This window comes from Macaca fascicularis, chromosome 6, assembly GCF_037993035.2.
Source record: "Macaca fascicularis isolate 582-1 chromosome 6, T2T-MFA8v1.1".
In the NCBI taxonomy this organism is placed as follows: Eukaryota; Metazoa; Chordata; class Mammalia; order Primates; family Cercopithecidae; genus Macaca; species Macaca fascicularis.
In genome coordinates this window covers 159,086,439-159,113,854 of record NC_088380.1, presented here as the reverse complement: position 1 = coordinate 159,113,854, position 27,416 = coordinate 159,086,439, and the positions used below count along the sequence as shown (strand labels likewise).

The 27,416-nt window shown below is 38.7% G+C and overlaps 1 long non-coding RNA gene across 1 annotated transcript in view; it reads right to left on the bottom strand.

The window, feature by feature from the left end:
- The window catches only part of LOC102121395 (uncharacterized), a 295,344-nt gene that overhangs the window by 54,608 nt on the left and 213,320 nt on the right, over window positions 1–27,416 (bottom strand). The window contains exon 3 of the long non-coding RNA XR_010587232.2: window positions 1,000–1,090. This is a non-coding gene — a long non-coding RNA (uncharacterized lncRNA). The remainder of the gene's footprint in view (window positions 1–999; window positions 1,091–27,416) is intronic.

The following is a 27,416-nucleotide window of genomic DNA, read 5'->3' as shown; positions in this document are numbered from 1 at the left end:
ATAGATTGCCCTAGTTCTTGCTCTTTCTAACTTTTTTTTGAACAAAGGATATAGCTTCCAAAATAGTCTTAGGCTCATTGCCTAAAAACTAAAGCCCAAACTTGATTCAAATTCTACGTGTTCCATGACTGGTTCCAGCCCTGCTCCCCGCCCCAGGCTTATACCCACTGCCTCCTTCTTTGTATAACCAGTGCAACAACCCAACTTCTTCAGTGTTTATTGAACACTGATGGCAGCTGCTTAGGCAGAGCCAGACCCTAGCTAGGAAGTAGGGGAAAAGGTGATAATTAAGATGCAGCCTTCACTTTTTATCAAGCTCTCAGCTTCTAAGTAAAACATGGAATCAGCCACACAACTCTATTGTAGTGTGTAAAAAGTAATTCCAGAAAACTATAGAAATCCATAGGATTGGTATGTAACACAAACAGTCAGAAGTAGGAGAAGCTTAAATTAGAGATGGATCTGAAAGGGAATTCATGCCATTATATAAAAGGAAACCTCACCAGAGTCTTCTGCCACAACCTGGAATAAGTACATACTTTTCTGGACCCCCATCATACTTCATAGCACATCTTTTATTATTTGTGCTTCAGTCATCCATTCTCTTAGACTATTGACTCTTTGAGAGTATTGATCATTTATTTTTGCACCCACCACAGCAGTAGCAGGTCATGAAGCAAATACCAGATACTAGCACATATTTGATTGATGGATGGGTGAATAGATGGATAAATGGATGGGTGAAAGAGAAGCTTTTGGCACATTTAAATGTCTTCATTTAGGTAGCTACCTAATCCTGTGATTCCCAAGTCTGGCAGCCCATAAAGTACATTTAGGGAGCTTTAAAATATATATTCCCTGGGACCTGCTTCCTTAGAATATTCTGATTTGGCAGACATAGGGTGGGTCTCAGTAACCCATATTTTAGCACACTTACCAGAAGATTCTGATGCATCTGGTCCAAGGACTGAATGCTTAGGGATCATAAGGCTAACTCACCTGAGTGTCACATTGGCTTCATACTCTCAGGTGTCCTATTTTTGAGATGCTTGGCCTCCTTTTCACCGATCGTTCAGCCTACTCAGATAATCTGCAAGAGGAAAGTACACTCATGACTTGGAAAATTCCATAAGGAGTTATAACAGTAGTAATAACAATAATGTACTGCCATGTACTATATATCTAGCAAGCGTCTGGCATTCTGCTGAGTGCTTTTATAAATAACTGCTTATTTAATCCTATCAGCAATCTTAATAAGGTAGGTGCTCTTTGGTATTCCCAGTGTACAAATGAAGAAACAGAGGCACAGGGAAGCTAAGTAACCTCTATGTAGTAAGGCTGGAACTCAAATGCAAGTCTATCTGACCTCAGAGTCCCATGACCACAGTGTTTGAAACTGATAAGCACAAAAACCACACAGGTATCCAGACTAAGAAGAGAACTGGTGGTCATGGGTCAAACTAAAGTTGGAAGAACCTCAGCTGGTTACAAAAAAGATCTTGATGGAAGAGAATTTAAGGAAATGAAAAGAGCACTAGACAAGGACGTTAAGCAATCTGGACCCAAATCCTAGTGCTGTCAACAGCAAGAATAGTAAATACTCATATATAGTTTACTATGTGCCAGCCCCTATTCCAAGTGCCTTACACATGGAAACTTACTTAATCTTCACCACAATCCCATGAGGTAAGCACTGTTATTACCACCATTTTACAGCGAGGCAACTGAGGCACAAGGAGATTAAGCTAGCAAGTAGAGAACTGGGACTCAGACCCAGACCACCCAGCTCCAGAGCCCACCAAACTCTTAGCCACCAAGCTGCATAGTAATTAACCACGTAAACTGCAGACATTTCCATCCCTTCCCCTCATGTAGGCCTCACATACAAAATGGAGGAATTGGCTTAGATAATCCTCACTCTTTCTTCCAACTTTGCTATTTTAGAGTCTAATTTTATTTAAAGATCATTTAAAAAGAGTATAGATTCCCCTTTTCTGTAAGAATATTTTTAAACGTAGATGTTTTCTTGAGGAAGAATTAGATAAAGTATTGCTTGAAGTCAGAGAGTGCAGTAGGCAACCTCTCTAGGTCAAGAAGTGATGATAGCACAACCAGAGGAACTTCCTAGGAACCAAATGGAGTGAGCTCCTTGCTTCCAAGGACACGTTACAGCCAAAGACCTTAAACAGCTCATTGCCCATCACCAAATATTTAACAGGTCCAATTCTCCCGATTTCTTTGAGAGACACAACCTATAACAAAGCAACTCAAGCAAACAAGAATTTCAAAGGAGTCAATGCAGTTGGTTTAAATCTGGGCTCTGTTGTATAAGCTATGTGACATCGGGTAGGTTACTTAACCTCCCTGAGCCTTGATTTCCTCATTATTAATATCAGATAATAACAGTACCTTTCTCACAAGGTTGTCACAAGATTTAAGCAAGATAATATAAGTAATTGTGGGTATAAACAATATTAATAATAATAACAGCAATAATAAAATATTTGCATACTTAGTATGTAGTGTTACGTATTGTTCTAAGCAGTTTACAACCTCCTATCCAATCAAAACAAATCTATATCATCCTTGAAAATTGATCTCATACCCTCTTCTTGGACCCACATTAAGGGGTAACTCACTAACTTCCACATTCTCTATCTGGAATATGATCTTTACGAGGGTGGAAATCATCCCTTCTCATTACTTATGTATCTTCAGTACCCAAATATCTTTTCCCAAATAATTTCTCAAAAATCATAAGAGTGAGCTATATGAAGGATTAACCATTCTGTAGGTTTCACATTGTTATTAATAGAAATAGTCGACATCAATTGAGCATACAAAACATTAGTAATTAATAACAATCATAATTAATGACATGGGCACATGTAATGTACTACTCTATAGAGATAATCTCACATAACCTAGTGAGATATGACTATTTTATTATCACTAGTTTTCAAAATTCCTATATAGTAGAACAGGGATTTCAACTAAGCAGTCTGACCCTGACATTTGTGTCCTCACAATGCCATATTGTCTCTATGGGATGCGACACATCAAGGACCCTAGCAGTTAGCATCCTTCACTTTGTAGTAATCTGCTTTTCATCAAAATCTTTTCATTTCATTCAGAGTGAAGAGCACACAGCCAGAACTTTAAAGACCCTAACGTCTTGGTGCCCATCATATATTTTCACTGAGCTTCCCAGACTCCAACTTAAATAACAAATGATGCCCTGCAGTTCAGGTTCTGCACGAAGTTGCAGATGATGGGTTGCTGGTTAGCATGTCAGTTGAAGGACAATATATTTTAATGCAAATGCAATGAGCTGGAACGACGGTATTTTCTCCAAGAGCCTTAACTAGGTTAGCATGACCTCCGAAGGGGCCAGAATTGTAACAGCAAAATTAGAATAGAAAGGCTTATAGAGATTTCTATGCTAATAAGCCATGTTTTACTGGAACGATTATGTTCAGCACAATGGCCATTTGCCAACTTCAGCCTGGGCATCATTTGGTCAGGTGACCAACAGAAAATTGTGAGTCAGAAAGTGCTGTAGAGGCCACATTCACATGATGACACACTAAAAGAGGTGACAGAGGTAGGATAAAAGTGATAGGACCCCAAAGAAAGAGGGTTTCCTACAGGAATCGTAGCACACACTTTTCCTGCTTTGCTGTTTGTGTCGTGCTGCAGTAAAACTCCTGTTTGAGAGTTGATAAGGGCCATATCCCCCTGGGACCTGAAAACAGGGATGAAAGAGGAGAGAAAAACAAGAAAATAGTTCCGTGCAGATTGAGGAATTTCCTCACACATGTAATCATTGCTCTGGGCTTGGAGACTCTGTGTTCTGCTGAAATGAGGGGAAGAAGCCATTTTCTTTGACTTGGCCCAACACAAAGCTCATCATCCCTTACTTACACTTGTTTTGCTTTGGAATTTAGAGAATTGACAGGAGCCATGCTGATTAGGCACAGAACTTTGTACAGACAAAAACTATAAAACAATTAAGTCTGGCTTTCTCTAGTCTACCCATACATGTGTCTGTAAGAGTCAACAACAATCAAAGAAGAAATTACTAAAGATGTACCACAGCGCCCCTTGGTATTTAAAATGCCATCTGAACAGATTTTAATGGTTTTCAAAAGATGCCTTGGCACCTCCCCAGAAATACTGAATCATAATCGCAAGGGGAAACAGAGGAGAAATGATCTATATTTTCAAACGAGCTGTCCAGATAATTCTGATGCAGGACTAGATTTAAGAATCTCTGCTTGGGACCATAATTCCTCACATAATCACACACAGGGAAAGCAATGATGCTATTCTGGGTTCATCTTACCCAATATTCAGGCTCTCAATGCAGAACCAAGAGCCATGATCCAAGGAGCGTAGCTGTTATCTTTGCTGGCATTGACCTCAAACAACATTCAAACAATTAATATTCACCTAGCAACCTAATATATGCCAGGGACTTTTACATATATTATTTTGTTTCAGTCAAAGGTTAATGCCACTTAAATATTTTAAAATTCAATATATAGAGATATTACTCTTAGAATTATTTAAGAACAACAACTTTATAGGTAATTGGATCACACCATTTTGTTCACATTTCAGCTTGGATGAGGATGTAAAATGAATTTATTTTTCCTGTAACTGAACTTTCATTTGTCTATAACCTTCATCTGACAGTTGGTAGAAAAATAAACTAAAGGACCAATCTAGTTTAAATTCAGTCTGTTCTTATTATTATCTGCATGGGCATTTTAGGCAATGTCAGTCTCTTGAATAAAAATGGTTTAATCTCTCATATAACCTCTCTCCGCTTCTCCATGAAGATAAATTCTGGCTACAAAGGTGGTGAGAGGGAGATGTGGCTTACAAGCATTTGTGGTGGTATATAGGGTAGTGGGATGGCCCACTCTGCCCACTCTGGTCCAGGGAGCACCTCCCTTGGCCCTCTGGTTGTTGCTTGCCCCTCTGGCCTTCATGGTAAAAATGGAAGCTGGTCTGACATATACTGTTATTTGTTCTCTTGCCTCAACCAGTATACAGAGCTGGGGCTACCTGAGCTTCACCTTGCCTACTGCTAGCACCACAGATTTCTCTGAGGTTTGGCTGGAACTCCACTCACCCTACCTGGCGGGTCTAACCTGCAGTCTTTACTGTGGTGCCAGTCTGTCCCAACCACTGTGACCCACTCGGGCAAGATCCCCAAACACACTCTCAGGTTGCTTCCAAGTCCAGCCGCCACCACACTGGACTAGGAAGTTCATCTTGTGCCCTAGGCTGGGGAAGAAGCAAATCTACTTTCAGCGTTGTCTCAATTTGTCTAATGAGCCTCCTGTGCCAAAGCCAAGATGAGAAAATTAGGACCATGTGTCTTTGTTCTATTCTCCTGCTCTCTTCTCTTTTCTTCCAATTCCCACTATCTTTGAAGCCAGAAAAGGGCAGGCTCTTCCACTTGGCCTTCCTAAGGAGACCTCTGGCTCAGATAAAGCATGCCCTTGATATGCTAAACAGGCAGCTGAAAGAATTGAGGCAACCTTCTTTCCAGACTACAGACTGGATATTTGCGGATGTTCCCTTTGGTCTGTATCCATTCTCTGGCATTCCTAATCTCCCTCTTCCTTCCTCTAAGCAATAGACTCCTCTAATCTTCTAGGGCAAAGCCCACGTAATTAGGAAGATAAAAGATAAAAATATAAATGATTTTTAAAAACTGTTACCCCGTTAAATATGTGTGGGTGACCTTTATGATCTTCAAAAGGAGTTTGACTTTGTAAGGAAGGTGAAATGGAACTTCCTATCTGCATTTTACAGAAGACGCTGAGGCGCAAATTGTCATATGATTAGTAAATAATCTATAATATTGTCCCTTTGTTTATTCCCTGAGCCATCTTCTTTTTGTGATGCATATTTCTTTTCTTGATTTAATGATTTGTTTAGCCAATGCTGCTTCCTCAAGTAATGAGTCCCATTAGGTAGGACCGAGTACTACATGGATAGTCCTATTATTTTTCCTACTGACTCACACCCTACGGCCATGAAAGGCCCAAGTCAGATGTCACTTCTCCCACATCACTTTCATTACCTTGCTCTACTTTGAGATTATTTTTAACCTGTAGTTGAAACAGTATCATTTGACCTATGATACAGTGTAGCAATGTCTTTTATTGCTTTCTTGATTATCTATCATCTGCGCATATCTGCTCTCAACTGGTCTGTAAGCTGTTCTGCAAGCTGTTTGAAGGCAGGGACTGTGCTTTATAAAGTCCACTCCAGTGGTTAAGACAAGAGAGATGGGCCGGGCATGGTGGCTCAAGCCTGTAATCCCAGCACTTTGGGAGGCCGAGATGGGTGGATCACGAGGTCAGCAGATCAAGACCATCCTGGCTAACACGGTGAAACCCCGTCTCTACTAAAAAAAAAAAAATACAAAAAACTAGCTGGGCGAGGTGGCGGGCGCCTGTAGTCCCAGCTACTCGGGAGGCTGAGGCAGGAGAATGGCGTGAACCCGGGAGGCAGAGCTTGCAGTGAGCCGAGATCTGGCCACTGCACTTGACAGAGCAAGACTCCGTCTCAAAAAAAAAAAAAAAAAAAAAAAAAGACAAGAGAGATTCTGAGGCTAGACTGCAGATTCAAATCTTGGGCCTGTGCATGTTACTTAACCTCTCTGAGCCCCATCCCGCTACCCACCAACCTATAAAATAGACATAATAAAATGCCTGCTCACAGGTTTTTTTGGTGAGGATTAAATAATATCAGATAATAACAGTACCTGTTGCAGCATTTAGAACAGTATAGGCACGTAAGTGTTATATGCCTCTTTTTGATATTTTTATTTTATTCTCCTTAGCACGTAAGACTTAGTTCAAAGCTGATTCTTGTTAGTGCTCCTAAGTTGAACCATTTTCTTTTAATTAGATTATTTTTATTTTAGTATTTTACTTTAAATAAAATTGCTGAGATACAAAGCTAAATATGTCACCAATAAAATCCTTCAGATAAATGAGTTTATGAGAGTCTAATAAATAATTGTGTCAGAAAAATAGATTCTGCCTCAAGTGTCACATCTCAAACACACACAAAAACAATTTTCATCATCTTCTGACATCTCTATATTACATAAAGAAAGTGTTTTCCTAACCTTATCCCCTTTAAGCATCACCATACCTCTGAGAGGTTAGTAAATCAAGGACTATTGCTTTCATTTTACAGCTGGCGAAACTGAGGTACAAGAAGTCAAGTGGTTGAACTACATCACTGAGAAAGTTACCAAGAGAGGCACGGCGGAACTCAGAACTCTCCTACCCCCAGATGCACAACAGTGTCCCAGGCCAGCCAGTTACAAAACACTTTAATGACCATCGGCTCACTTGATCCTCATAGAAACTCCCTGAGCTTCTCAGGAAAGGCATTATCATCCCTATTTTGCAGGCAAGGACACTGTAGTTGTGGAGACTAAAAAATGGCAGAGCCTGGGCTACAGCCCAAGCCTTCTGATCCAGAACCCCATGTTCCTTTATCTCTTCATAGTGCCTAGCAACAGTGTGCAGTAAGGCAGGGGAGGCTCTGCAGCCTGGTGCTTCCAAGATTGGTTCTGGCATTGGACAGACTTTGGTCTGGATCCCATCTCGCCACATACTAGCTGTGTCACCTTAGTAAAGTTGTGGGTGTTTCTGGGCCTCTGTTTCCTTATCACTAAGATGAAGGCAATACTAGCACTTTCCTTATGAGGTGGAAAAGAGAATTAAATTGGATAGTCTACACAGATGCTCTCTGCACAGTATCTGGCAACTAGTAAGAACTAAGTCAATAAGATTGTGGAAAATACCTACTCCTCACTCATCACATTTTGACATGCAGGAACTTCAGCTACACCAACATTCCTGGCTTCTCTTCCAACTCTCGCTCACATTCCCCATGGGAGAGGAGAGATTTATCAGAGTGTACATTTGGAAGAATACATTGAGATCTGATCTCGGTCATGCATTAGGCACAACAAAGAAGGGCTAAAAACCTCTCGGGCACAGTATTAACATATCCCTTGTTGCCTCATCCCCAAGCCAAATCCTCCAACCTCATATTCATCAATAATGGACCTGATACTTTGGTATCCATTGTTCTGATTCTTATAGCTGTCTCTTCATTGCATTTGGACTTAGGGAAAGATGTATGTACCATCTACTGATTCCCTAAAAGTCAAACTAATATTAGCTGCTGCTATGATCATTCATATGTAAAAATTGTTTCCAAGCAGGATTCTCAAAGGTCTCCAGCTTTTTGCTTTATATCAGATGGCTGGTGTAGCTCTAAAAGGTTTGGCTGATACATTTCAGTGGCAATCAATGGTCTGCAGCACCGGAAGTCAGATATGAACCAAACCTTCGTCTCTAACACGTCCCAATCTTAGACCTCAGGAATGTGTTGAAGACAAAACTGACTTGAGGCATTGTCTTAGGGCCTTTTTTTTTTTTTTTTTTTTTTTGTGAATGGGCCACTGTGGTTAGGAATCAAAGCCCAGCTAAATCTCTGCCATGTTCTCAATGTTCTGCTGGCTGGGTTTCACCCTAGGTGTCCCTAGAACTTTGTCAGAGCAGATGGGAAATTCTAAGAGGGTGACTAGACGTTCAGTCTATTTTGGTTCTCCAATTCTCCAGCAGCCTGGTGTCTGAGCCAAGAGAAATGGGTTGTTTCAGAGTACAAGAGAGCGCCAGTGACAAGGGCTTCCACATGTCTATTTCTGGCTGTCCCCTGATGCTGTGTCATTGGAGGAGCTGTGACATCACAGCCTCTGCCTTTTTCCAAGGCCTGACACTATAGGTGACTCACAGAAAGTGTCTGCTGTGGATGCCAGCCTGGCTCAATACACACAGCCAGAGAGAGTCACACAGAGTGACTTGTGCTGGGGTTGGGTAGGGGCAGGAAGGTAATGATAATACCAGGACTAGCAGTGACCTTAATTGTCCTCTAGTTAAAACTTCAAAAAAAAAAGCCGGAGCCCTTGCCACAAAATTCCTGTAAGTGGACTTCTATGCTCTGTTCGTACATCTCCAAGGACATTGAACTCATTACCTCCCAAGCTACTTGTAACAGGATGATTTAAGCCACAAGTAACAGTATATTTAGGCAAACTTTTTAAACTTCTCAGTTAACAACAAGTCTACAGGGAAGTGACACCTGAGTTGGTTAGGGGCTCAAAAGAATCACCAAGGAACAAGGTTCTTTCTACCTTGTTGGAAATCGGTGATGGTTTTCCTCATTGGATCAAGTATCTTTGTCCCATATGATACTATCAAAAGCAAGATGAAAATTGATGCACACAGGAGCCTTTTCTCTCATATCTTCCCCTTTTAGGAAAGGTAAAAAACCATCCCCAAACTCCAGGAAACTTACCCCAGTACCTCACTGGTCAGAACAAGATTGCATGTGCATCCCTCCACCAATCAATCACAGAGGAGTAGAGGATTGCTACAAGTTGCCTTGGCCAATTGAAAATCATGCCTTGGAGATGGACCCACTGCCCTCTGAACAAAGAATAGTTTTATAAGCAAAGAGGAATGGAAAACAGCTATTATATATAGGCAACCAACCATGCTTGCACAATTCAGTAGCTCAATTCCCTGCTGAACTATTTTAAAGTTCTTTATAAAACTGAGCTGAAAACTGCTTATTAATGATATATCTCCCTAGCCATTGATTCTAGATCTACTCTGATGGCTCACACAAAATAAACACAACATGTTTCCATATGGCAACTTAAAACATATCTGAAAACTGACCATTCTATAAACATGTCCAGTTTCTTCAATCCTTCAGCATAGTACAGAACTCTAGAGGAAGACTGGCTGGGTTCAACTCCCAGTTCTGCTGCTTACCAGCTAGGTAGTCCTGGGAAACTTACTGCAACCTCTTTGTACCAGATTCCTCATCTGAACAATAAATATAATAGCAGTGCTTACCTCATAGAGTGGTTATAAGGATTAAATAATATATATAAAATACTTAGAACAGTACCTGGCACAAAGTTGGTACATTTAAGTGCCCACTATTACATAATAATTCAACATTTTTGGTTGCTTTCTTCTGTCAGTGTTCCATTTATGTGCATCTCTGTTGTTGAAGCAGGGCTTTAAATCTAGATTTCTCCACACCCTATATTTTATTCTCAGTAATCTCAATATGCCTTCATATTTTTCAACATGCATTTGTGCAGTTGATTTTTCTGAAATTGAATGAGAGCCTTACATTTAACTCTATTTCATTTCATTGAAACACAACAGGGCTGAAAGTATGCCTGTCACTCCAGGAAGGAGAAGTAAAGAATGTCAAAACCTTAAATTCACCAGGCCATTCTGTTTTCCTCTCTAATGTTGCTTTCCTCATCCTCTCCACTTCTACCACATGGATTTCTCCCATTACTAAGCCTGGTCTATCGGCCTCATATCAACTCTGTGAGCCTAGGACAGTGCTATGAGATGAATTCTGTTCCCCTGGCTCCCTATCCCTGCCAAATTCGTACGTTGAAGTTCTAACCCCAGTATCCCAGAATGTAACTATATTTGGAGATAAGTATTTTAAATAGATGATTAAATTAAAATGAGGTCATCATTGAGGACCCTAATCCAATCTGACTGGTGTCCTTATAAGAGGGGGAAGTTTGAACACACAAAGACATACCAGGGTACACACTGCACAGAAGAAAGACCAGGTGAGGACACAGCAAGAAGGCAGCCACCTCTGCAAGCCAAGGAACACGGCCGCAGAATGAAATCAATTCTGCCAACACCTTGATCTTGTACTTCCAGACTCCAAAACTGTGAAAAATAAGTTTCTGTTATATAGGCCACCCCAGTCTGTGGTTTTTTACCCCTAGGAAACTAATACAGGCAGCCTGAGCTGGTTTCTTTTGCTTGCAATTAAGAACACTGCTTAAAATGTACCACTCATTCATCCTCTTCCACCTCCACCACCACTATAATCACCTTCTTCACCCTCTCTGTGTCTACCTCTTCTTTAAGTATCCAGAGCACTCTTAATAGTCATTTATCTGCCTGGCCATACTTGCTTTACCAATCAGGGTGCCCTCATGGTCCATACTAATGCAAGTGTGGCTCTCAGAAAATCTACAATAGAGTCATTAGGAGGAAGGGCTTAAAGTGCACAGTCCTGGGCCCTATCAGGCCAATGGAAAGGCAACAGATTAGAAAGCTTTCCAGGGATTTTGTATTCACCTTTTGAAATACCTTTCTGTTACTAATAACTTGTTACTTTCATGGCTGGCTTCAAAAATCACTAATTGAAATAATGAGAGAAAAACTTGCGGTGAGGACTTGGAAAAGTCATTTTTCTTTCTGGACCTCAGTGTTATCTTTAGTATAATGAGGGAGGTAAAGCCTAAGATCCCTTAGGTTTAGCACATTTAGGTCAGAAATAGGCATCACAGCAGGTTGAAACTGACCAATTTTCAAATCTCGAAACAAATTAAGATAGCACCCTTTCAGGTAAGGAGTAGCGCAGACAAATAGTCTAGAGAAATAAGAATCAACCAGACCAGACAGAGGAAAACACTGGCCATGGTCAGGCAAGAGGGTGAAAAGACAAAGTGTGGTTGATAGTCAGGCAGTCCCTTATAGAGTGAGTAACATCTCCAAGGTCTGCTACTCCAGGAAGCCCACCTAGACTAAAGAATGCAGCAGGGTGACCCTCCTGTTCCCAATGCGGTGACCTAGGAGTGACCAAACAGAAGACGAGGACCACAAGGCTATGGGGCTGCCTGATCACAAACATCTGAGAATAAAGGCAGAAGGAGGAGAGAGACTGTTTGTGCTAAAGAGGACTCAGCTGACCTGAGCAGCTGGACAAAAATTAGCTCTGATACCCAAGTGTCCCCCAGTGACCAAGAGTTCAGCCAAGCTCTGGAAATCAGTTATTCCTTCCCTTTACATGAAAAATCAGCCAAGGGTCTAATTGGGTGAGGGAGGAGTGGAATGGAGTGGACAGAAAGGGATGGAAGGGAGAAGAAAGGATGGAGGTGGGGATGGGGAATCGAGAGGGAAAAAAACATCCCTAGGAACAACCACCCTCCCTAGGTCAGTCAGCTGTGCTGTCAGAGGCTCTAGTCAGCTTTGTACTAATTCATGGTCTTGTTCTAGTTTTGAATATACCATATAATTTTAAGTCACTTTGTATTTGTCATTCTAAAAGCAAGGGACCTTTTGCCTTTGCTCACAAAATGAATGAAAAATCCATTCATGCCATCATTAAATATAAAATATGTCACAAAATCTAAAATATGGAGGGACAGATTGCTCCAAGGGAGTACTACCACTCTGGAATCCTAAAATTCAGGTCCCATTCCAGGCTTGTTTATTAATTTACCATTAATATATTCATTTATTTGTTCACTTAGTCAACAAATATTTATTGAGAACTCTCAGTATGCCAGGCATCATGCTAAACACTGAACAAGACAGATTCAGTTCCCTTCTTTCCAAGGAGTTCCCAGTCCAGTGGTGAAGACAATAAACAAAACAGAAATAAATAGTTACGCAGTTTCCATTTGCGTAAGTGCAATGGATGAGAAAGATAAGTGGTTACGAAAAGGTTTGGTGGTCATGTCTTTTCCATGCAGAGTGAGGCAAGGTTTTCCGGAGTTCTGAGCTGGCCAAACCACTGCATCACATGTGTGACAATTTTACTGGGCTAGTTCCTTCCAACATGTTAGGCCTCAGTTTGCCTATTTGTAAAATGGCAAGATTGTACTCATGAACCCCAATGTGTCTTCATTACACTATCAGTCTTACATCCGTGAGTATATATAAATATTGTGTGTTCATATAGAGCCCATTATGAAATGAATTTAGGGAAACTGGCAGAGGAAATGGGGTGACTTTTCTCAACACAGAGGCCACAGGAAGACAGCCCTCACCAGAGAACAATTTCTCCTCCCAGAACCTGGTCATCAAATGTACCACTCTGTCAGGGCCATCTCTGGGTTGGCAGTTTGCAAATTTTCTTCCCCCAGCCAAAAGCATATTTCACCAGCATGCAGGCAGAAATGACAGAATGGGGTTAGGATGTGGATAAGAGTGACATGGTTTTTTTCATCCACGGCACTGCAGAGGAGGAGGTGGCCAGGAATCAATGATGGTCACTTTCTGGGATGAGGCAAGCAGAGATGCCTATGCGGATGAGGATACTGTGGTTCATCGGGGCACATAGGTTCAGACTCTAGAGAGATGGACTCAATCAGAAAGCTCAGACTTGAGATCAAGTCTTACAATGAAAATTCTATTTAATTTTAATCAAGTCATGGACTTCCTCTGGACCTTGGGTACACCTAAGAAAAATGAGAATAAAACCACTTCCTTTAACTAATTTGATATTAACATGAGAATACAAATTTTGTGCTATATGTGTTAAAGAGATATTAAGACAGCCATCTATGCTTCTCCTTAGCAAGGATATAATTAAAACTTTGGCTAAATGGGCAACCTTCAAGAAAGAGTCACATAATAGGCCAGGCGTGGTGACTCATGCCTGTAATCCCAGCACTTTGGGAGGCCAAGGTGGGGAGATCACTTGAGGTCAGGAGTTCAAGATCAGCCTGGCCAACATGGTGAAACCCCATCTCTGCTAAAAATACAAAAATTAGCTGGGCGTGATGGTGCACATCTGTAGTCCCAGCTACTCGGGAAGCTGAAGCAGGAGAATCACTTGAACCCAGGAGGCAGAGGTTGCAGTGAACTGAGATCACACCTGTGCACTCCAGCCTGGGCGACAGAGTGAGATTCTGACCAAAAAAAAAGAAAGAAAGAAAAGAAAGAAAACAGAAAAGAAAAGAAAAGAAAAGAAGGAAAAAGAAAGAACCATATAATAGAGGTAAACCATTCCCTCAGGACTGCTATAAGAATGTACGCCAAAGTGCTTTGTAAACAGTAACGCACCATGCAAATACAAGGTGTTATTGTAATTATAATAAGTATTTTAAATTCTATTATAATTATACTTATTATGATTATTATAATTACCATACATGAATTATTCTTAACTGGGTGGTTGGATACATAGAGAAATGGATGGTCAGTCATTTTCAAAGTCACATAAAGGCATATGCCCTTCCATCTAATTAATAGAGATTACACAAAGATCTTCTCTATGACTTTTGGCATGGAGAAATCTAAGGGAAACTATCTCTCTATACACCCACATTATACATGAGTTGAACTGTGGTAATGGTCTGTAAAATGTCAATAATTTAAGTGAATGGTACAGAGCATTTTAATAAATATTAAGCTGTTTGGTATTTACAAGGTAATGAATTAGTTAAGAATGGTTCCGTTATTCAATTTGGCAGACATGAAGACAGCTAGTGAAGGTTAAGAAATTCACTACTAACCACAAGGTTTCAGAGAAATAAGGAAGAAAATAATCTAAGTTTCTTTTTTTTATTCTTCAAAAAGCAAGGTTCTTTTGAAGGCAACCTACCCAATAGTAGGAGAGAAACTATTTGCAAACCATCTATCTCATAAGGAATTAATCTCCAAAACATATAGGAAACTCCCTATAACTCAATAGCAAAAAAAAAAAACCTAAACAACTCAACTTTTATTTTTATGGGCAAAGGATTTAAATGGATATTTCTCCAAAGAAGACAAAAATGACCAACACGTATATGAAAAGGTGCTCAACATCACTAATTATCAGGAAAATGAAACTCAAAACCACAAAGAGCTATCACCTCATACTTATTAGGATGGTCATTATTTTTTAAATTCATCAATTAAAAACAACAACAACAAAAAAAACCAAGTGGTGGCAAGAGTGTATAGAAATTAGAACCTTTGTGCCCTGTCGGCAGAAATGTAAAATAGTACAGAGTCTACTGAAAATAGTATAGAGGTTTCTTTAAGAATTAAAAATGGAACTATCACATGATCCAGCAATTCTATTTCTACGTACATATCCAAAACAAATTGAAAATTGGATTTTGGAAGATAATTGCACTCCCACATTCAATGCAGTGTTATTTACAATAATGAAGAGGTGAAGACAATTTAAATGTCAATTGATAAATGAATGGATAAAGAAAATGTGAGCTATATCTATATATTATATATATAGTATATATGTGTATAATATATAATACATATTATATATTGTATATATAATACATGTACGCAATGAAATATTATTCAGCCATAAAAAAGGAAATCCTATCCTATGATACAATGCAAATGCACTTTGAGGACACAATGCTAAGTGAAATAAGCCAACCACAGAAGAACAAACGCTGCATGATTCCACTTATATGAGGACTTTCAAGTAGCCAAACTCATTGAAGCAGAAAGCACTATGGTGATTGCCAGGGCCTGGGAGGGAAGGTGAAATGAGGAGCTGCTGCTCAATGAGAATAAAATTTGTCATATAAGATAAAAAAATTCTCTAGAGATGCGCTATACAACATTGTGCTTAGTTAAAAATACATTTGTGGTTAGTAATAACAACACTGTACTGTTCATGTAAAAATGTGTTCAGAGTGCAGATCTCATGTTATGTGGTTTTTTACCATAATAATAATAAAATTTAAAAACTAGGGCTGTCTCCACTGCTGCTCTACTTATTAAGATTAATTACCCATAGTTTGTTATGTCTTGTGTTATAGCACAATGCCTATCTTGGCAAAAAAATTTTTAAAAGAAGAACCTATTCTTATTAGCAGTCCAGAGCCATGTATTATAACTATGATGTTTTCAGAAATAAAATCATTAAACAGCAACACAGAAGAAAATATTTAGAGAGAGGCTAAGTGAGCTCCCATTTTACAAATGAGAAGCCTGATTTAATGAGGCACTATAACACATTAATAAGTAATAATTGAGGTTCCATTCCTAGATCAACATTTAGCTTAAAAAAGTTGTTTGAAACCAGGTTTTACATCAAAACCACCTGGGAATATTTTTTTTAAATCTCACTTAGATCTGTATTCTTAAAACAAGAGGTCACATGTATAGAAACAGAGAATAAAACAATAGTTATCAGAAACAGAGAATAAAACAATAGTTATCAGAGGTGAAGTGGGGAGGAAATGGGGAGATGTAAGTCAAAGGATACAAAGTAGCAGATGTGTAGGATGAACCAGTCTAGATATCTAAGGTACAACATAAGGACTATATTAATCATATTACGTTGAATTAGGGATTTTTGTTTTAAAAAGTAGATTCTAGCTGCTCTTATCAAAAAAAAGTATGTGAGATTATAAATATGTTAATTTGCTTCACTACAGTGATCATTTTACTATCTATATGTATCCCATATATCATGTTGTAAACCTCAAATATGCCCATTAAAATGTGTTTTTTTAAAAAAATGAATGCCCAAGTCCTAGCACAGCTTCTGAATCTGGACTGTCTGGGGCTAAGGACATAGATTTATATTTTAAAAAGCTTTCCTGGTGATTCTAATGTACATAACCTTCTAACTTGTTTCACCCATTGAGTTAACCTAAAACCTTGGTTTGTATCTAGTATATTTTACCTAATGAAAAACAAAAGGTGCTTTAGTAGAGCCGATGGTCAGTGTAAATTGATTTTGATATGGCCTACCTAAAAGGATAAGGAAGGATTATCTCACACGAATATCATTTCTTTCTTTCTTTTGAGACGGAGTTTCACTTTTGTCACCCAGGCTGGAGTACAATGGAGTGATCTTGGCTCACTGTAACCTCTGCCTCCCAGGTTCAAGAAATTATTCTGCCTCAGCCTCCTGAGTAGCTGGGATTACAGGTTCCCGCCACCATTCCCTACTAATTTTTGTATTTTTAGTAGAGACGAGGTTTTGCCATATTGGCCAGGTTGGTCTCAAACTCCTGAACTCAGGTGATCCACCCACCTCGGCCTCCCAAAGTGCTGGGATTACAGGCATGAGCCACTGTGCCCAGCCATGAATATCATTTCTTTCTTGAAAATAACTGGATAATGATGAAGCTTATCAATGGCTGAATATTAATTCTCTGTGAAATATCTATGAATGCCTATCTGTAAGGATTTTCTCTACCTATACAGCCCAAAAATAGTTTTTCTCAAGTTAAGATTTAAACTTCATGATTCTTGGATTGGAAGATTAATCTTTTTCACTGCCATGTTTGCCTCATCACATTGGATTCACAAGTAGCTGGCTGGAAAAATAACAACAACAACAAAGACTTCTCAGCAGGACTGGCCCTTCCCACTGTACTGAAAAGGTAAGTCACAGAGATTGTGGCACAGCAGTTGTTTCTGCTGTCACCATGAGAATATAAGGAAAGGAAATACCAAAACCTGTTAGGTTAAATCATCAAAACTTTATTATGAAGAAAAAAATGTTGTTCTTTTAATCTTTGCTCTATAATACATTTTATATCTATGATCTCCTGAAGTCCCTTTGGTGTTGTCTTCTCTATATTTTTGCTAAAGGAGATGGCTCACAGCCACGGAACCAGTAAGTAGTGGACTGCAACTCAGATACAGACCCCTGTGACCCCAAAGCTTGGGTTCTCTTGACCACTGTGCCGTAGTGGGGCCAGAAGCAAAAATGCCTCAAGCACTGCCTCTACCCCCAAAGAGCTAAGGGTTCAACTGAGAGACCAGGCATGGACACAGGAAAAGTGTCCTATTTTAAAAGTCACGAAAATATTAAAAACATATATTTTACCATCTATTTGTTATTGATCACTTCTCCTAAGTTTTGTTACGTTTCAAACAGAAGTATCAGAAATGTTAGTACACAGAAAACCAACCACCGCATGTTATTACTTATAAGCGGGAGCTGAACAATGAGAACACACAGACACAAGGTGAGGAACAAAACAAACTGGGGCCTGTTGCAGGGTAAGGGGGTGGAGGGAGGGACAGCATCAGGAAAAATAGCTAATGAATGCTAGGCTTAATACCTCGGTGATGGGTTGATAGGTGCAGCAAACCACTATAGCACATGTTTACCTATGTAACAAATCCTGCACTCATACCCCAGAACTCAAAATGAAATATTTTTTTAAAATTTTTTAAAAAGAAAAGTTAGTATAGTTTTCTTGAATCTGGGCTCTAGCATCTAATAGCCTGATTTGAACTGTGACTCTTTTACCACTAACTACAGATCTAAATACTTTCTGCCAAAGCCTAGGGCTAGATGTGCTTTCTGCCAAAGTGCTAGATGTGCTTCCAAATACAGGATTTGGAGATGGGGTGTGCAAGGGCAGGGTTAGGAAATTAATATCCAAATATTACACAGCATCCTCCTAACCCTAGTAAGGTCTGGAGCAGTGCTCAATAATTAAACACATAAATATTTCTGCAGTAAAACATATGAATATTAACATTAAATGAGATAAATAATTATAAATAGTCTGATGTCAAGCTAGGACAAGCTTTGCCACAAAATCAGTTTGGGTCAGATCAGGTTTTGCTGCCAAATACACACACACACACACACACACACAAACACACACACAAACACACACACACACACACACACACACTCTACTTCAAAGCCTTGTGGATTTGAGTAACTAAGAAGCTGTAGCTTTTGACCATGAAAGAATTAACTGATTTCTGTGTATTTCCATTTCCTCATTTGTAAAATGGTGAAAACATATGTGCATACCATACATAATCCATACTTGATTTGTATTGAGTGATTTAATGCAAGTAAATCATTTAGAGTGATATATAGCTCATAGTAAATACTCAATGCTACTAACTATTGTCATTTTTATCACCTCTTTTGTGCCTTCCGTTTCTGGCATTTCATAAGTTTTACATAATCAAAAAATATTTAAATAAAATTTAAGTTTCCAGTAGGAGAGATTTCTTGATGTATGATCTTATGCAGTAACTGCCATAAGAATTTTACAGAACTAAATTGCTGGAAATGGCTCATAAAAGAAAGAAGAGCACTCCAGGATGGGGTGACCAAGAGCGTTTCATAGAAGAACTGGGATTTAAAGTAACATTTTCTTTTCTTTGTTTTTCTTCTTCTTGATTTTTTAAATTATACTTTAAGTTCTGAGATGCATGTGCAGAATGTGCAGGTTTGTTACGTAGGTATACACATGCCATGGTGGCTTGCTGCCCCCAACCACCCGTCATCGTAAAACCTTTAAAGGTTTTAAGCCCCGCATGCATTAGGTATTTGTCAAGCAAGTGACGTTTCGATAGCTGAAAAGGAAGGGAATGCCATCAGTTAAGAAGCAAAAAAAGAAGAGGTTGTAGAATCAGTCTTGGCTTTGAGTATAGCTCCAGAACTTATAAGCTATGTGAGCTTAGACAAGCCATTTAACCTCCTTGAGTCATATTTTCTTCTGTTTATAGATATGGGAGTAATAATATCTATCTTTCAAAATTATTGGGAGGCTTGGAAGCTATACGCATTAAGCACACAGAACAATGGCTAGTATGTCCTCCATAATACTAGCCATTAGTGGCATATAAGCACACTTCAAGTTGACAGTAGGAAGGCTTTCTTACAGCCATTACTTCTCACACTAGGATGGCCTATATTGCAAGGTATTGCGTTTCCATAACCAATGTTTTTTGAGAACCAGCTATCTTACTTGTTTGAGGAAAGGATTACTGCTTTGGGAGTTGACAAGATAGGCGCCACCCACACCTATCTCTTCCAATGCTGAGACTTTATTCTCAGAGATTAATGAATTATTTTGGAGTTTATTTTAGTTCAAGTTTTCTTTATAAGGTGAGAAGTTCTAGAACCTGATAGTTTGTGGTCTAACTCAGGCAAGGTTGGGAATAAAGAGGGAAAGTTACATAGGTGGTGTGAATCTAGTTATGGATATCTATAAAAGCCAGGAGAGAATTTGGTCCCCAAGGGAAATAAAAGTGAGATAAGGGAAATAAAAGTGACATACTTTTTTGGTTACCTTTGACTCTTCAGGTCCTCTGTAGCATTATTTGAAGATAGTTCTTGCCTTTCTACAGCAATAAAATTGTTTTTATTGTTTGTCTTTTGCTGCCCCTCTTCTCAGTTTTCCTTCCTTTCTCTTCCTCTGCTCTTCTTCATTTCCCTGCCACTGTCATTTTATCCTATACATAGATAAATCTATAGATATTTCTATATATATAGACTTCTATATATATATTTCTGTATATAAATATATATTTCTATATATAGAAATATATATATCAACATTCAACATTATCATCACTATCATCATCCAAAAGTAGTTTTTATGGGGCCTAATGCTATGAGTTAGGAGAAGCAATATGGCAGCTTCTCCTTCCCTGTGTATCCAAATGTCCTCTCAACTCCTTGAAAGAAATGCACTAAAAGAAACCAAGCTATTATTATCATCAACCGCCATAGAATACAGAGCATATTACTGGTGCTAAATAAATAATGCCACTTGGCAAGTCAATAGAGCAAAAGTGTGACCAGCCTGCAGCCTGGCTGGGACACAGATTACATTGAAATAGAGCTTTGGAAGGAGCCATATATCAAAATAATGGCTTATGACGTCAGTGCGGGACTCATGTCCTTTCAGGTGGGTGGTTTTGGAATTCAGGGGGCATTGCTGGAAATAAGTATCCAGTCTCTCCCATAAAGAATCCAGATTTGTATTGGCTAAGTTCAACAGGGCACATCATTACCAATATTTACAGTGATGGGATCTTCTGCTCACTTAGCTATTGTCATCTTCTGCTAATATAAAATTTGTGATAGTTTGAAAGTGGGAGCCAATATTTGAAAGGTCCAATATTAATATTTATAAATTAATTTATTGCTAGTATTTATTGCACACTATTTTACACCTATGTGACAGGACCTGCACTAAGGACTTAATGTGCATTGCTTGATTTAAATATCTCAACAATTCCACCAAGTTGGTATTATTGTGTTCATTCTATTATCAAGAAAACTGAGGCTCCACGATATTAATAAAATTTCCTAAGGCCATATAACCGGTAATTGGTGGAAATGATCATTCTGACTTCAGTGTAACTTCAGTCACACCACTATTCTAAAATGTCTCCTGTAAAAAAACAAAGTTTATAAACAAATTAGTACTTTAAGATATTCAGAGGAAATGCTTAAGAAACCTCAGAGAAAAATTATTTTTCAAGCATTATCATGTAAGTTACAAAAAGACACTTACATTTTTAATTATATGTTAATTTCATATCAGTCCCATCAGTTACTTAAATGAAATTAATCAAGGATATCCACCAGGCAACACTTAGACTTGTTTAAGTGGGTAATACAAAACAACAAGTCTCTCTATCTTTTAATTTGGGCTAGTCTCCTAGTTTAATATGAAGGTCCTCTGAGAAGATTAGAGAAGGGAGAGTCCTGTAATTACATATATGACATGCACTGGCTTAGCAAACTCCTTACATTTCCAATGGAATGTATCCCAATTTTTATTTAGCCAGCTCCAGAGTTATAAGTCTCAACTATTTCTTACTCATGTTTCTGGACCTATCAGATGTAAATAAAGGTGATTCATTTCCAGTTCTCCAACTTTCTATGAAGTCAATGATCGGGGACTAGAAAATGGTTTATTTTTCACCAGTGTAGGGTTCATAACTGCTTATTCTATAATTAGGAAGATGGTTACATCATGACAAAATTGTAGTTTTAATGAAGGGCATTTTTTGCTTAATTTAAGAGTTGCTTAGTGACAGAATTAAGATCAAGTTTCTATCTCTTCTCAGATCTGCCACCAAATGGCTAACTTCAGGCAGGTTTCTTTTTTTTCTCTAGGCCTCTAAGTTTCTAATTTCCTTTCCTTCCCTTCTAATTTGAACAGTCGAGATGATTAATATATGTTTGTAAATAAATATTGAAATAACAATCACATAAAGAATAAACATAACTTCCAACATGCTATCAGCTGCAACATCTCAGGGAGACCAGGTTTCTTCTTTGTCTGACACAGTTCAGTACCACGGACAGCAGCAGAACCATATCTGGGACTGAAAGGACTTGGGATGAATTTATTAGCCTATGCCCGGCTTTAACTTGGAGAATGGCCTACAGTTCCATGGTCTCTTTTTCAGAGATTAAGAATGGCAATATATAACATATAAGTACTGGCACGGACTTAAAGATCATCTCTCAAACTCCATAACATTAGCATCCCTTCAAGGAAATGTTTGAAGCTTTAAATTAAGAAAGAAATGGTTATTCTAGGCTTCCTGGCAGGGCCACTGACAGTCAGTAGAGTTAGTGTAGTCCCAATGAGTTGATACTACCTACAATCTGCTATGTTTATATATGGAAGGTCAGGCTCTCATTCCTCTCCTAAAGCAAATATCTGAGAAAGTTGCTTCAGCTTCGCTTTTGATCTGCCCTAGTTTAGTAAATGAATCAGCAGCTTTTTGAAGGCTACAAAAAAGCAGCTTCAATTTAAATTGTCCTCCATCCATACCAGTCCCTGTTCAATGAGCCTGGCTCCCTAGGCTGAGGAGTCTTTGCAGAAAGTCTGACCTGATGAAACTTACAGCTCAAATTTCCAATCTTCATTGTTTAGCCCTCATTTCTCAATGAACAATCAATTTCAGTCAATTACAACTGCCTCATGTCCAAAAGCTAGGATGGCTAAAACTGAAACAGGCTTTAGCAGGGTAAAATAAAAATGGAAGATTGAGTTCACAGAACCTACCTTGGTGAAGTTACGTTGCCACTGTTTGACGCTTTTAAGTCACTACTGATCAGACATGGGATAATTGACTTTAATAGTAGTTTGCAGCCCTAGCATTATTGAAACTCACTTATGAAAAGGAAAAATTAAAAAAATTCATATCAAATACAATATGGAACTTTTAAATTCTCACATAGAAAAAGGGTAACTTTCTTCAAAATAACCTAGCTCCTACTTGCTTCTTGCATTCTTGTATACATGCATGTATGCATTCATTCATTCATTCATTCAACATATATCCACCATGCCAAACACTGTGCCAATGATAAGGAATAGTTAAAGAATCAGATTCTGGCCTCAAAAAGCTTACAGTCTGCAAGTAAAGAGGGATGAATAAATGTATTAAAGTATAACGACAGCAATTTTCCTTTAACCCTTCACATCCAGTTTGCCTGATGGGCAAATCTAACAGGTATCACTTTAAAATATGACTTGAATTATTACTCTTCTTTCCATTTCAACTATGAATACAATGATCCAAACTTCCATAATCTCTTGTCTGGACTACTGTTGTCTGGACTACTGTAAAATCTCCTAGCATGTGTCCCTGACTTTGCTATCATCCTAATCCACAAATAGCAAGAATGAGTTACTGGCCTTTTAAAAATATATATTAAACAATGTCACTTTGTTGCTTAAAATGAGTGGATTCCTGATGAACTTAGAATCGAACAGCCTACAATGTCCTAGACAACTGCACTTATATCAATCTCATCTTCCCTGACCCTTCCACTGGCCCACCTGGCTCCAACTACACTGACTTTCCTTTGATTTCTCATTGTCTTCAATCTTGGCATGACTCTCTCCTCCTTGTCATATAGTCTTCAACTTAAATGTACCAGTCTCCAAGGTATGTTTCTTGTCCATATTATCTGTAGTCACCCTCTAGGTGCTCTCTACCACATCATTGTGCTTAATTCTCTTTAGGGAATTTACCTAATATCTTTTTCTATTATTATTTGTATATTGTCACTCCTCAAAATCAGAGGAACCTTGTCTCCATTTCTTTAGCAGTGCTTAGAGTAGTACCTAGCAAATAGAATGGCAACACAAAACTTCATGCAGACAGAGAGTACATCTATTTTGTTTCAGCTGATCCCCTGTGACAATACTGTAGCATTTGTGGATTGCAGGTGCACCAAACTATTAGCTGAATGAAGTTTCTAAGAAAAGTCCCACATCTAAGACAATGAGTGAGAAGCATGAAAGGCTTTTTATGTGGCATGGGCTCCTCATCTAAGATGATGAATCAATGAGATGGGCAAAATATCTTGCTCAGAATAAGTTCAAGGAGAATAATGATAGGGTAGAATCAGATATGTCTGTATTTTCTTTTAATAATAAAAATACGTAGATGGGTCTTTGTGGGCCATTAGACAAAATAACAACACTAGGTAACTCACTGAAAATCGTGGTATTTTTTAAGAAAAGAGCAAAGATTCTATCTTCAAATTACTCCTTCTGTCATGTATAAATTTGCATTATGTTTGCATATGTATAAACATATGTAAATACATGGGTGTTTGTGTTCAATCAAAAAAGTGGATGTCTACACGTGTAGGCAAAAATAACTTACTAATACAAATTTCTGAAAATTTCCCATCACTCAAACCAAATACCTATTTCTCCAACTTGTCTTGGTATCTACAATGCCCATACTATTCATGACTCCTAGTTATCACATTGAAATCCCTCTTCTAATATCAAAAAATTGTAGAGAAGGTTCATACAAATTACTCTTACCTTTGCACAAAACTTTTAATTTTACAAAGCACTGACAAATGTATCACCTCCTTTTATTCTCACAGAGACTATCATTCCCACTTTACAGATGAAGAAATTGAGATCTAGGAGAGATTAAACACTTGTGCAAAGTATAACAGCTGACTCATAACAAATTTAAGATCAAAACCTGGTTCTTTGGGCTCAAAGGAGAGATCAGAGCATAGGACTCTATAGTGATAACTTTTGATAATGAAATATTAGCAGGACCCTGGAAGCTGAAGCACTATGAGAAGGTTTGGCAGTAAGAAAGAAAGTTCTATATGTTCAGGCAGTGATCTCAGTGGGGAGTAAGTTTGCCCAAATCCAGGTAAAGAGCTTCCAGTGGTCATTTCCTGTACAGGGCAGCTGACCTCCTAGTTATTCCTTCACCACTGGGATTAATCCATCACCAAACTCAGAGCCATTTTCCAAGTTATTAATCATTTGTGAGTGGTGCTGCCTCAGCAAGAACCCGGCAAGGTGACTGCTAAAAACTAGGAAAGGACAAAAGAAAATGAGATAGGCAATGAGACAGCCAGCCAGGGGAACTCAAGACAGACACAGCAGCAGAGAAACATCACAATAGAGATGCCAGGGACTGACATTTCAACTAGAACAGAGAGCAAGTGAGCGCATGGGACCAATGAGCAATTCACAATCATAATTTACCAACTCGTTTGTTGCTCAACAGTCACTGTAGGAGAGAATCCCTAATCTAGGACTTGAAATTGGGCCATTTATTTCCAAACTGCGATGGTAGCTTTCAGTGGATTATGAAGTCAGAAATCCAGTTACCTAAAATTCAGTTGAAAACTACCTTTGAAGTTCATGCTGTAGTAGTCATCAGTCTACTACTCTAGACTGATCTCTAGGTTGAAATCAGGCGGTACACTCTAGATTTGCCCTGTGCTTTAACTCTAGCCATCTACTCAGCCCTGAGCATGACCACAAACTATACTGTGCTCCCATTCGATGAATAAAGTCTGACCCCAGCTACAAACAACCAGACTTACTCCTGAAACAAGACAAGACTAGCATCTATCACTGGGCACAGACTTAGCCTTAACTCCAGCCAATGGTGGGCCTTAATCCTGACCACAGAGTAAGGTCATTCATTAATTTATTATTCAACAAGTATTGAAGTGTCTACTACTTGACAGTCTCTTTGCTAGGATACAATAACTAGCAAAACATCCATGTGAGACAAACAAATAAAGGGTAAATTAATTATAATTTATATATATATATAAATTATATATATATATTATATATATATATATAAATTAAATATATATATATAGTGATGATTTAATTCCAAACATAAACTGACTCCAAACCTCAGCCACAAATTTACTTATGACCTCTAGGCACAGACTAAGCCAGAGCTGAGAGTATCTATGTCATCTAAAAATTTGGTTGACTTACAGGAAGAGCTTCTTAAACCCATGTCAGGCAATACTGAGATTAGGTGCCCAACAAAGGTCTGACAAGCTGCAAAAGCAATCATTCAGTGTGTGGTGATGTGGAGAAAAGCCAATAACATTTCCCAACAGTACTGAAACAGGCAGAGACAAACACACATAGAAACACATTCTAGTTTAGAAGCATCGCCCAGGGGTGGATGATCAAGTTTGCTGTGTACACATCAGTTACTGAAGCAATACAGAAAAAAAAAAAAAAAAAAAAGATGGAGGCAGAGGATGGAGAGAACTGTAGGACTTAGAGTAATGCTTGAAAACCTGTCCAGGAGTGAAGTAAGATTTGAAAGGTCAAGACATTTGAAGGAGTAGACACATAGAGCGTTCAGCACATCAAACTTGAAATATGGAATGGTTGCACTGTGTTTAACAGATGAGATGGACAACTTTGGCTAGAAAATTCTTTGGGAACAGGTAGAAAATCAAAGAGTGAGTCGGGCCATTTTATGGTCAGACCTTAAATAACAGGCAAAGACTCCCAAGAGCAAGAAAATATGCTAATACATTCAGTTCAGTTTGAAAACATTTATTAAGGATCAGCTATGAGCACATTATGCATTGTTGTATACCCAAAACTGAGTTTATATATTGTAACATTGCTCAATTAATGTGGAAAGAACAAGAAAAAGAAGGGAGAAAAAGAAAAGAAAAAGGCAAGAGAAAAATAGGAAAAGATTTTGATAACCATTCTCTCCATCGATGAAGCCCACGTTAGTACCAGCAAGAACTTGGAAAACTCTCTGAAAATGGATCTCCTTGATTAAACCACCTTGAACTAGTCTAATAAAGACTAATTCTGCAGCATCCACATTGGGACTATGTGGAGTTGCCTTTTTGGCTTCCAGTCCTCCCCCAGATTTTCAGGGATACTAAAGCACTAATTAAGCCTATGGAATTGGGGGATGGAAACTCTGGTGGTGAGGAATTAAATTGTGGGATAAGGTTTCTTCACCATTGAATTAAATCCCCCAGGGTGTAAAAACCAGAGAAAGGTCACTTAATAGATTTTCCCAGATTCCTTTAACTCCAAGAAAGTAAACCTGACTATTGTTCCCCTGTCACCTGGCTTTGCCAAAGAGTCAAGATATAGGGGAAAGAAAGTAAAGGATAAAAAAGAGGAACTAATTCATGGCAATTGGGGTTAATCCCACTCAAAGCCTCAATCCATGTTAGCAGCTAATCCAGTTAGTATAGCTTTCATGGGAAGCTTTAATAAATCATCAGCCTCTTGCTGGAATGACAGGCCCCTTAACAACTCAGCATTCACGAAGTGATCCATCTTTAATGCAGCAGATCTGGCACTTGTCAGACCTTAAACATCACCAGGTTAGCCCTAACCAAGGCCCTATTCAAGGTCACAGTCTTCCCAGACATCTCCAGCCCTTGCTGAATCTCACCTACTATGGTACTTGATAGGTTTAAATAACCCAACCTAGCTCTTAAGTTTGTAAGTTTGCATTTCTCAAAAG